Source organism: Triticum aestivum, chromosome 3B, assembly GCF_018294505.1.
Source record: "Triticum aestivum cultivar Chinese Spring chromosome 3B, IWGSC CS RefSeq v2.1, whole genome shotgun sequence".
NCBI lineage: Eukaryota > Viridiplantae > Streptophyta > Magnoliopsida > Poales > Poaceae > Triticum > Triticum aestivum.
The window spans coordinates 571,581,114-571,591,820 of record NC_057801.1 but is presented as its reverse complement, the minus strand read 5'-3'; the positions used below and the strand labels follow the sequence as shown (position 1 = coordinate 571,591,820).

At 49.7% G+C, this 10,707-nt stretch overlaps 1 pseudogene; it reads left to right on the top strand.

Annotated features, from left to right (window-relative positions):
* Positions 1 to 1,596: 1,596 nt before the first annotated feature.
* Positions 1,597 to 3,426, top strand: LOC123065760 (tyrosine N-monooxygenase-like; annotated as a pseudogene).
* The last annotated feature ends 7,281 nt before the right edge of the window (positions 3,427 to 10,707 follow it).

The window sequence follows — 10,707 nt, the reverse complement described above, 5'->3', positions numbered from 1 at the left end:
CCCCTTATCTAATATAAATATTGTTTTACATTATACTCGCCCAATTTAATTACATTCATAAAAAAGAATGCTATATTTCAATAAAGAAACAGTGGGGCACCCCACTGCTTTCATTCTCTTTGTATTCTAGTAGCCTTAGAGAACACAAAAAGGATTAGACATACACCCAAGAAAATGGTGAGAAGCAAGCAACACATGGTGAAAAAACACACACCTATCCTTTTTGCATAGCTCCTGTTCCACGACAGATATTTGTGCTCACAAACAAGGAGAATAGTCTGATCAGAATTCCAAATGAGTGCAACATTCCAAATCGGGAGATGGGGTGTATATCCTAGCACCACCCAAAAAGAATCAAGACTGGACAGATATGGTGGGTGCGCGTCCCTCGGTCCATCACAACCTCCTTTACCCTGCCTAGGAAAGCACACAAACACAAACACACCTCGTTGTATCCTGGACGTAGAACAAAAAGGGCACATGAATCATGCTTCGTTGATGACAGAGAATGCGAAAAAAATATCTCCCATCTCAGTCCACGTAGTACATTGTATCTTTTGGGGGTCCGAAGCATCTTCCAAAATACTCATATGATTACAACTGGAAACCCTATCACCATGTACGAGTGTACAACGGTCTACCAAACAAAATTGCAAAGAAGAGTCTCCCTCTTGCTACTTCTCTGCTGGTCCACTCCCCCAAGTCTATCCAGAATGTGCACTGCTATCCAGGGGAAAAAAGGGGGGGAATGGTCTATTTTGCTAGCATGCTGGAGCGGATGAGCCACTCCCGAATCCGCAACATGTGAGATCAAGGACAAGTGAAGAAATTAATGACGGAACCAAGTTAAAAAATGATAACTCTGGATGATACCCCATGCGTTGATGCAGGGATTGGTTGCAGTATATTTGACGAGATTTGATTTTATGAAATATGAATGTTTTGTTAATAATGTGGGAACAGAAAGTGAAAATACAAATAGTTGATTGTACTGTATCTGATTATTATAAAGTTGTAAAATGCTTATTCATATAAGTAGCATATAAGAATGAAAGATATTATCCAATGGATGGTTGCATATTGAGGTGGGTTTTTTTTTCATGCATCTTTCTTTCGTCTCGAACCTCTATGTAAGAATTTAAGGGCTTCGGTTTGCTAAAGCTGAGCGAGTGCCTCCTTTCTAAGAAAAAGTTATGTCGGCTTGCACAAACCCTTATTTGCTAACTATGATTGGAAAGAACGAGTATAGCAATTTAGCAATGATTGGTACACCATCACCTCTATAAAGTTTGTAAACCGGATGCACCCAAATCGAGAGAATCCGATGGTGGAAAGAACGAGTAGGGACACACAAATATCACCTGAGTGAAATTTAGCAATTTCCTCACTTATATTGTTATTAATTTAAGGAGTTTTAAAATATCTTCAAAATATCAACCATGCACATAGGCCCGCCTCTTTCAGGCTCGTAGGTGGATTGAAACTCCATAAATGGGGGCAGGCAGTGCACGTGTGATTCAGGTCGATCGAGCTAGTTAGCAAGGTAACTATAGCCAACTAGCTGGAAGCTGCATTAGAGCTAGCAGCAGCTCCACAATGCTGGGTGTTTGCTCCTCTGTGTCCCTCCTACTTGTCGTAATAGCGTTCCTATACCTCGCACATAGGTTAAGCCCCAAGAGCAAGATGTGTGGTCGCACATGCTCGTCGGCGCCGCTTCCGCCAGGGCCGTCGCCGTGGCCGGTTGTGGGCAATCTGCCCGAGATGATGCTCCACAGGCCGGCGTTCCGGTGGATCCATCTGGTGATGAAGGAGATGGGCACCGACATCGCCTGCTTCCGCCTCGGCGGCATCAACGTCGTCCCGATCACCTGCCCCGAGATCGCGAGGGAGGTGCTCACGAGGCAGGACGCCAACTTCGTGTCCCGCCCGCTCAGCTTCGCCTCCAGAGCCATCAGCTACGGGTACAAGGACGCCGTACTGTCGCCGTTCGGCGACCAAGTGGAAGAAGATGCGCCGGGTGCTCACCTCCGAGATCGTCTGCCCTTCCCGCCACAAGTGGTTCCACGACAAGCGCGCCGATGAGGCCGACAACTTCACACGCTACGTCTACGCCCTCACTTCGTCGTCAACCTCGGGCGCTGAGGTGGACGTCAGGCACGCCTCACGGCATTACTGCGGCAACGTCATCCGCCGGCTTGTCTTCGGCAAGCGGTACTTCGGCGAGTCCCAGCCCGACGGCGGGCCTGGGCTGCTGGAGGTGGAGCACGTAGACGCCACCTTCACCTCGCTGGGGCTCCTCTTCTCGTTCTGCGTCAGCGACTACCTCCCGTGGCTGCTTGGCCTTGACCTCGACGGCCACGAGAAGAAGGTTAAGCAGGCCAACGCGATCATGAGTAGACCGCACGACGTGGTCATTGACGAGCGGTGGAGGCAACGGAAGGGGGGCGAGAGGCGGGAGGAGCTCCAGGACCAGGATTTCCTGGACGTTCTCATCACCGTCAACGACGTGGATGGCAACCCGTTGCTTACCATCGAGGAGGTCAAAGCAGTGTGCATGGTAAGGAAACCTTCAACATGGTACCACGAATGCACGTACATAGTCGTCAAAGATAATAACTCCATTAACGTATGCTCGGCTCGTGGACATAATTTTTCTGATTTTGCAATCTTCCAGATGACTGGAAAACAACTACAACTTTTCTCTCTGTGTGTGTGGACATGTGTCAAAGATAATTGATAATATCACTAACACGGTGCATACGTAATTTGTCTCCATGCAAATGTATGCAGGACATAACATTAGCGGCGGTAGACAACCCGTCCAACGCCATGGAGTGGGCGCTGGCGGAGATGGTGAACAGTCCGGAGTTGCTCGACAAGGCTCTCGAGGAGATGGACCGGGTGGTGGGCCGGGAGCGGCTGGTGCAAGAATCGGACATCCCACAACTTAACTACGCCAAAGCGTGCATACGCGAGGCATTTCGGCTGCATCCCGTCCCTTCCTTTAACTTGCCGCATGTAGCGACCACTGACACCATTGTCATCGGCTACCGTGTGCCTAAGGGCAGCCATGTCATCCTAAGTCGGACTGGCCTGGGCCGGAACCCGATCATTTGGGACGAGCCGCTCCGGTTCAAGCCAGAGCGCCACATGGGAGACAACATTGATGTGACACTAACGGAGAGCAGATTGCGGTTCATCTCCTTCAGCACCGGCCGTCGTGGCTGCATGGCGGCATCGCTAGGGACGGCCATGAGTGTTATGCTCTTCGGGAGGCTCCTTCAAGGCTTCACATGGACCAAACCGGCAGGGGTGTCTGTCATCCATCTTAGTGAGTCCAAGCACAACCTCTTTATGGCAAAGCCGCTAGTGTTGCACGCCGAGCCACGTCTTCCAATGCACCTATACCCTTCTCGGGTCTGTTAAACAAGTAATGAGTGAGCTCAACCAATCACCGCATGGCATGCATCTGCTTGATATGGACCATTCATTTGTTTGAAAATATATTTTCTTCCAACCATTGCGACTTATGGTGTAAGTGTGTATCTCATGTTTCCGATTGACACAGTCAGGGACCACATGACTTTTCTTTGTGCATAAGATTCCGACTAGTGTGAACTTGTGTAGAGGCGGGGTGGGAGTTGAACTGTTGAAGTCATCCGGATGCACCCCGCTAACATGGCATAAAAATTTTCAAGCAACAACATAATAAATAAAAGTGTGTTTCGTAGTTTCTAGCAAGATTATTGGACATAATAGAAGACAATATATGAATACAAGAAAATAGAATTCAAAAGATTACTATAATGATGAAACAAAAGACAAAAGTACTTGGAAAAGATGTCATGTATTTCCATATCCTAAAATACATGGCTCGGTAACCTAAAAGATAAAAAGTAGATTGATACGTCCATTTTGCATCATGCTTTTATATCAATATTTATTGCATTATGGGTTGTTATTACACATTATATCTCTTTACTTATGGCTATTCTCTCTTATTTTACAAGGTTTACCATGAAGAGGGGGAATGCCGGCAGCTGGACTTCTGGCTAGAAAAGAAGCAAACGTTGGAAACCTATTCTGCACAGCTCCAAAAGTCCTGAAACTCCACGAAACAATTTTTTGGAATTAATAAGAATTTCTAAGCAAAAGAAATACACCAGGGGGTCCACACCCTGTCCAGGAGACAGGGGGCGCCCCCCCTATAGGATGCGCCCCCCTATCTCCTGGGCCCACTGGTGGGCCTCCGGTGTCCATCTTCTGCTATATCATCGCTTTTTCCCTGGAAAAAATCGTGGGCAAGCCTACAGAATGAAAAATCCGCCGCCACGAGACGGAACCTTGACGGAATCAATCTAGGGCTCTGGCAGAGCTGTTCTGCCGGGGACACTTCCCTCTGGGGGGGGGGGATCATCACCAACGTCATCACCAACGATCCTCTCATCGGGAGAGGGTCAATCTCCATCAACATCTTTACCAGCACCATCTCCTCTCAAAACCCTAGTTCATCTCTTGTATCCAATCTTGTATCAAAACCACAAATTGGTACATGTGGGTTGCTAGTAGTGTTGATTACTCCTTGTAGTTGATGCTAATTGGTTTACTTGGTGGAAGATCATATGTTCAGATCCTTTATGCATATTATTACTCCTCTGATTATGAACATGAATATGCTTTGTGAGTAGTTACGTTTGTTCCTGAGGACATGGGTGAAGTCTTGCTATTAGTAGTCATGTGAATTCGGTATTCGTTCGATATTTTGATGAGTTGTATGTTGTCTTTTCCTCTAGTGGTGTTATGTGAACGTCGACTACATGACACTTCACCATTATTTGGGCCTATAGGAAGGCATGGGGAAGTAATAAGTAGATGATGGGTTGCTAGAGTGACAGAAGCTTAAACCGTAGTTTATGTGTTGCTTCGTTAGGGGCTGATATGGATCCATATGTTTAATGATGTGGTTAGGTTTACCTTAATACTTCTTTTGTAGTTGCGGATGCTTGCAATAGGGGTTAATTATAAATGGGATGCTTGTCCAAGTAAGGGCAGTACCCAAGTACCGGTCCACCTGTTTGACACGAGAAATAATAAAAATAACGTGGGCAGCTTCCTATGCATGCTTGTGCCATGCTAAACCAATTTTTTTTGTATTATTAATTAACTTGCCTTTGCATATAAATGCCCCTGCATGAAAACTCAATAAAAGTTATTATTTTATGCAGCACTGCACAAAAACCCGTCGAACAAATGCCCCCTCACCAAATAAAGTTCGAGCGTGAAGCTGATCGAGCTTTGTTTGGTGATCACACCTCCCTCTTGGATTGTTCCGGCACACCAACTTGTGTGCAGCCGAAGGGCGCATCACCCTGGGGGGTCGGCGACTATGAATGCCCTCGTGAAGATAAATGTTGTATCGAGATAATGATGTGATCTAGTGCAGGCATGTCCATCCACACTCGTTTCCTCTAGGGAGCTCGTTCGATCGTATAACAGGCACGATGCCAGCCAATGAGGCAACCCTATTCCGTCTTCATTCCAAGGCGAAACATCATGCCTTATTCTGAAAACAAAAAGAATTTTTTAATCAATCTTGTCGCAGTCGTCTAGCTGCTACGGTGCCAGCCGACTTGATTGGAGGGTTTCACAGATTCACGCTAGCCGCACTGGCGCGTTGCACTGCTCCCGTGATCTCTTGGTGTTGATGTAGGCGAGGCATCGGTAGACCGTCGATAGCTCCCCTTCGTTGAGCGAGCCATCACACCATCCATGATGTGATAATTCTAGTGGTGCGCCGGGACGCCATCGGCCTTACGAATAATCGAGGGGTTGACGTTTCCCCAACGCTTCATTGTTGTTGGAGACGAGGTTGCGGAGACGAACCGTCTCCACCTTCGTGAGCGCCGGTGTTGCCTTCTGGCGCCCATCGTGCGTGTCGGTGTAGACCATTGGTTGTCGGGTTGTCGTCGGTGTTGTCAGAGACGCATGGGTATTGCTGCACCCAGGACGTAGTTCGATGTAGTGGTTGTTGTCGGAAAGCCGTCGACGATGACAGAGAGTGCCTCTCCACGACTGCAAAGATGTTGGAGGAGCACAACTAGAAACACCAAAGGAAAACAGGCGAACAAAAGAGAAAAAAATAATGTTGGCTTTCCCGTTATGCACCAGCTATTAGGCGTGATATCCGAGAGGGCTACCGAAGGACTTGTCATTAGGAACCATCGAAAGACCTTAACGATTGCAACTCAACAACTTAAATAAGCTTCGGTGTACGTGTATGAAGACGTCGTGTTTCGGGATGCTTCCGAGAGCCAACATAAATTCATACTCTAGCCCATCATCATATTGAGGGTCCCCACAGCTCGACATGCCCCCTGCACAGGCCCCATGAACCGAGAGACTTGGGTATGGTAGGTTCAGGGCAAATGGTTTTGGGACAATGGCTTGGCGATTTTTCTTCATGCATATCGAGGGGTGGTGAACAGCTACCTTCCGCCTTCCTTCCAGTGGTTTCCTTACTGCTTGGGACCACTTGATTGCTTCTTGAACTATTGGGATTTTTTCTTGAATTTGCTTCTTGGACTTTTGGAATTTTATTTTGATTGCTCACGCGGATGACTGATCGGCTGCGGACTTCATGTACTTGTTTTGACATTCGGCTTGAACTTCTTGGGGACTCTTCTTCCGGGTTTCTTCGAGACCCACCTTGGGAACTTGGAAGGGAACTGTTCACCTCTATGGACTAGGAAATGCCCTCTAGCACTTTATCTGGGCTTCTAGTGGCGCACCCCAGGGTTGCCATGTGACTACGCACCAAACCAACTTGTGTTGAGTCAGGCAGCCCTCCATGATCTTTTCCTATAATCTTCCCTAGAGTGCGAGTCTCTGTGAACATGAGGCATGCCGGGAAACATGAAGAGCGTGGGATCTCAATACTCAGAAGTGCCCAAGTAATCATCTCTGCTGACTCCGGAAGCATACACCTGGTACGTGTCGTGCCTTGTGGGTGTAGGAGCCGCTTGACCTGCAAATCGACACATTGTGTCACCCTCCAACAAGTCCTAGGGTAACCGAAACTTCAATCAACAGCGTAGTGCGATAGAGGAAAGCCATTTTTTTGGACTTAGTCCGTAAAAATTGGGGAAAACTAGATATATCCACGAAATGCAAAGGAGAATGCACCATGGATCCGACAGCCCAAAGAAAAAGTTTCCCCAATAAAAAACCAAGGGCAACAAAAGAGGCAAAATTTTAAGAATTTTTTTTTGAGGAACCTTCCGTTGATTGGGGGCATAGGTCACACTCCTTGGGAATCAATGAGCTGATACGCTCCCCCATCAGACTTGCTCAATGACGTATGGTCCTTCCCTCTTAGGCTCGAACTTGCCCTTCGTCTTGTGTGTCACGACGATAGGTCGCCTGAGCATGAGAACCAACTCGCCCTTTCGAAAGACGCGTTGCTTGATGAGGTTGTCGTAAGCTCTCACCATATTCTGGCGGTAAAGCTCCCGGTTCTGTAGGGCATGAAGTCGCCCCTCTTCAAGGGCATGAAGCTTCTCGAACCGCAGTTGTACCTGTTCGTCTTGGGTGATCTCATCTTGATAGCCACCCACAAAGAGTGTAGCTAGACCTCCAGTGGCATGACCGCTTTACTCCCGTAAATGAGAGAAAATGGAGTTGCCTATGTTGGGGTACGAACCATAACGTGGTACGACCACAAGGACTCGAAGAGACGGTCATGCCAGTATCTCCTATTCCTTGTCACCGTCTTCTTGAGTATCTTGCTGAGTGTCTTGTTGAAAGCTTCGATCGCGTCATTGGATTTGTGTAGATGGTGGGGATGTGGTGATGAAGTGAAGGACAGAGCGGTACGCCCATCGCTCCGGCCATGCTTAGCCATATACCTTCGTCTTCTCAATTGTTCGATGATGAAGTGGGCGGCCTTCACCTCATCGGTGACTGGCCTGGTGGTGTCCGCCTTGTCGGTGTCAGACTGGATGACTTGCCTTCGCCTCGTCGGTGCCTGGCAAGATATGGATTGATTCATCGGAAAAAGAAATGTCGATGGAGTATAGCTTTGCCTCGTCGGAGCTTGGACGATGTCGGGAAAGCGTGTCGATGTAAAAGTTGGAAAAGACTTGTGTGTCGCCGCATGACAACGGTGTTTAAAGGTGACAATAATACTAGCTCGTCGATGTAGAGCTTGGGGCGTCGCAGTAACGGGGACGACCTTCGCTCCATGTAGCAGAAAGGTGGTGTGCCGGTGCAGTCTGTGTCCTCGCCAGGTAGTAAGTCAAAGAAGATGAGGACATCATGTGGACATCCGTCGGCATCGATGTAGACCACACCCTTGCTAGATGAAGATCATGACGCCGTGTCAATGTAGTTGGATGGCAGCATGCCGATGTAGTCGGCGTCCCCGCCGAGTGTGACGTTGATGAAGATGGCGACGCCATGTTGATTTAGCAGCCTTCCTCATTGGGCCGGATGTCGATGATGATGACTCCAACACGGTCACGGGTGGTGTAGATGGGGCCAGGCCGCACACCGGCAGCCCCTCTGATGTCATCGGCGGCGTGGAGTTAGCACCGAGCTACTCGTCGGCAGCCTTGCCACTGCCGTTGTGGAAGCATGCATGGAAGAAGACACCGCCGACGAGCTCTCTGGCAAGCGTTTGTCGATGTCGTGATGCTTCCATGGGGTGCAGTCGCCAGCACGTCGTCCACGGCTTCCTTGGGTACAAGTGCCTCAAGTGCCAGGGCCTCTTCTACTGCTTTCCTTTGGCACAACTTATATTGGCGGCGTGGTGCGCTGCCTCCCACCGGGCATGCCAATTTGTTCTTCTCGGTGTAGAGGTGGATGGTGGTGGATCCTTGGACGTTGGCTTCCTTCTTCCGGCGTGTACACGTGCTTCACTTGATGATGGAAGCCATTGCTGCTTTTGTACATTGTACGCGTTGGTGTAGGATGTCGGTGCAGACGGGATAAGGCACGGGCTACTTCCGGATGCGAGTTTTACTTCAGATAGAAGAAAGCATCGCTAAGTCATTCTCCAGCGCGTGTTCGTCATCGTCGTGGCACGTGTAGGGAACCGTGACTGTCAGCACGTCATCCGCAGTTGTGCATTCTGGCTACTACATACTTACGGCCGGGTCGACGTCCATTGGCGTGCGTGACACTGCTCCCGGCTGCGTGCGTCGTCTACCAGAGCATACTTTGCGTTGTTGCTGGAATCTTCTCCTCCTTGACGTTGAGGTAGATGATGGTAGAGCTCTAGACGTTGGCCTCCTCCTCCTCGTGTGTACACGGCTTCGCCTTTTCACCTAATTACGGATGCCTTTCATGCTTCACCGGCTGGACATACACCCTGGTCGTCGGCGTGCCATCCGTGGCCACCTCGGGAACATGTGGATGCTCCGTCTAGGGCGCTCTCTGCATCGCTGCTCCCGGATGGTTGTCGATGTAGTGTGTTGGTGCAGATGGAAGAAGGCACTATAGCACCACGGCCGTCGGCACATCATCTGCAATGGTCCCGGCTAGAGCGCATGGTCCTCCTCAGTGTGGTGCCTGCGGCCTCCATCCGCACATGTAGTCGCTGCTCCTGGGTTGCTCGGCGAGCATGCCGTCGCCGTGGCCGCGTATTTACGATCTCCTCGATGTTGCCGCCGCGGGCGCGTCTCCACTTGGCTTGTGTGTTGCTGTTCTCGAGTGTTTGTCCGGCCGGTGGATACGCTGAAATAAGAGGAAGACAACGAGAAACAGAGAACACACATGAAGGCATCTCCTTGAAGATGGACGCCATGAACTTGTTCTTCCCTCATCGCAGATAGAGGATGGTGCAGCCTTGGATGTCGGCCTTCTCCTACTTGCTTGTGTACAACTGCACTTGATCACCACGTGGATGTGGTCTGGCTCGGGGCATCGTCCAGGGGTTTGCGGAAGAAGAGATGGCTCTGGGATGCATGCTGGCGGCTCATACATTGTGGTGATGGTTTAGATGGCGCCGGGCGATACGCTGGCAGACCCTCTAATGTCATCGCCGAGGTGGAGTTGGCCTCTCGATACACGCTGGCGGCCTCGCCGCCGTTGTCGTGGAAACGCATGCGGAAGAAGACACCACCGGCGATTTCTCCAGCGGGCGTCCGTCAACGTTGTGGTACATTCATGGAGCTGTTGTCGCCATTGCATCGTCCACGTCTGCCTTTGGAGCAAGTGCACCAAGTGCTAGGGCCTCTTCTACGGCTCCCTTGACGCTGCCACACCGCGGACGCGTCTCCTTCTGGCCCCGGATGCGATCTCGCGATGGCCTTCGAGTGTCCATCTTCGTCGGTGTTTTCTATGTGAGAACAAATAAAATAATCATCAAAAAGAATTTGTACGTAGCCTCATATGCATGTGCAATGCAATGCAAGAAGTCTTCAAACCGCTCCTGCAAAGAGCTAGCTTGACTTCACGCGACTGTCTTGCCGTCGCTGCCGGCGCATCTTCGAGCTTGGATGGACGATGCTGCCGCCGTCGCCGTTGCGACGTTCTCTCATCGGTCTAGTGCACATGCACCTCCGAATGAGGACGCCGTACTCACCGCCGCAGTGGGCGCGTCTCTTCTCTCTTGGCTCCTTCCCTTCTCTTTGTGCCTTTTCTTTCTTTTTTGAGGGTGTGTTTTCCTGGGGCATGCTCTGTTATGGCTCCTTTCCCATCACCTAAATG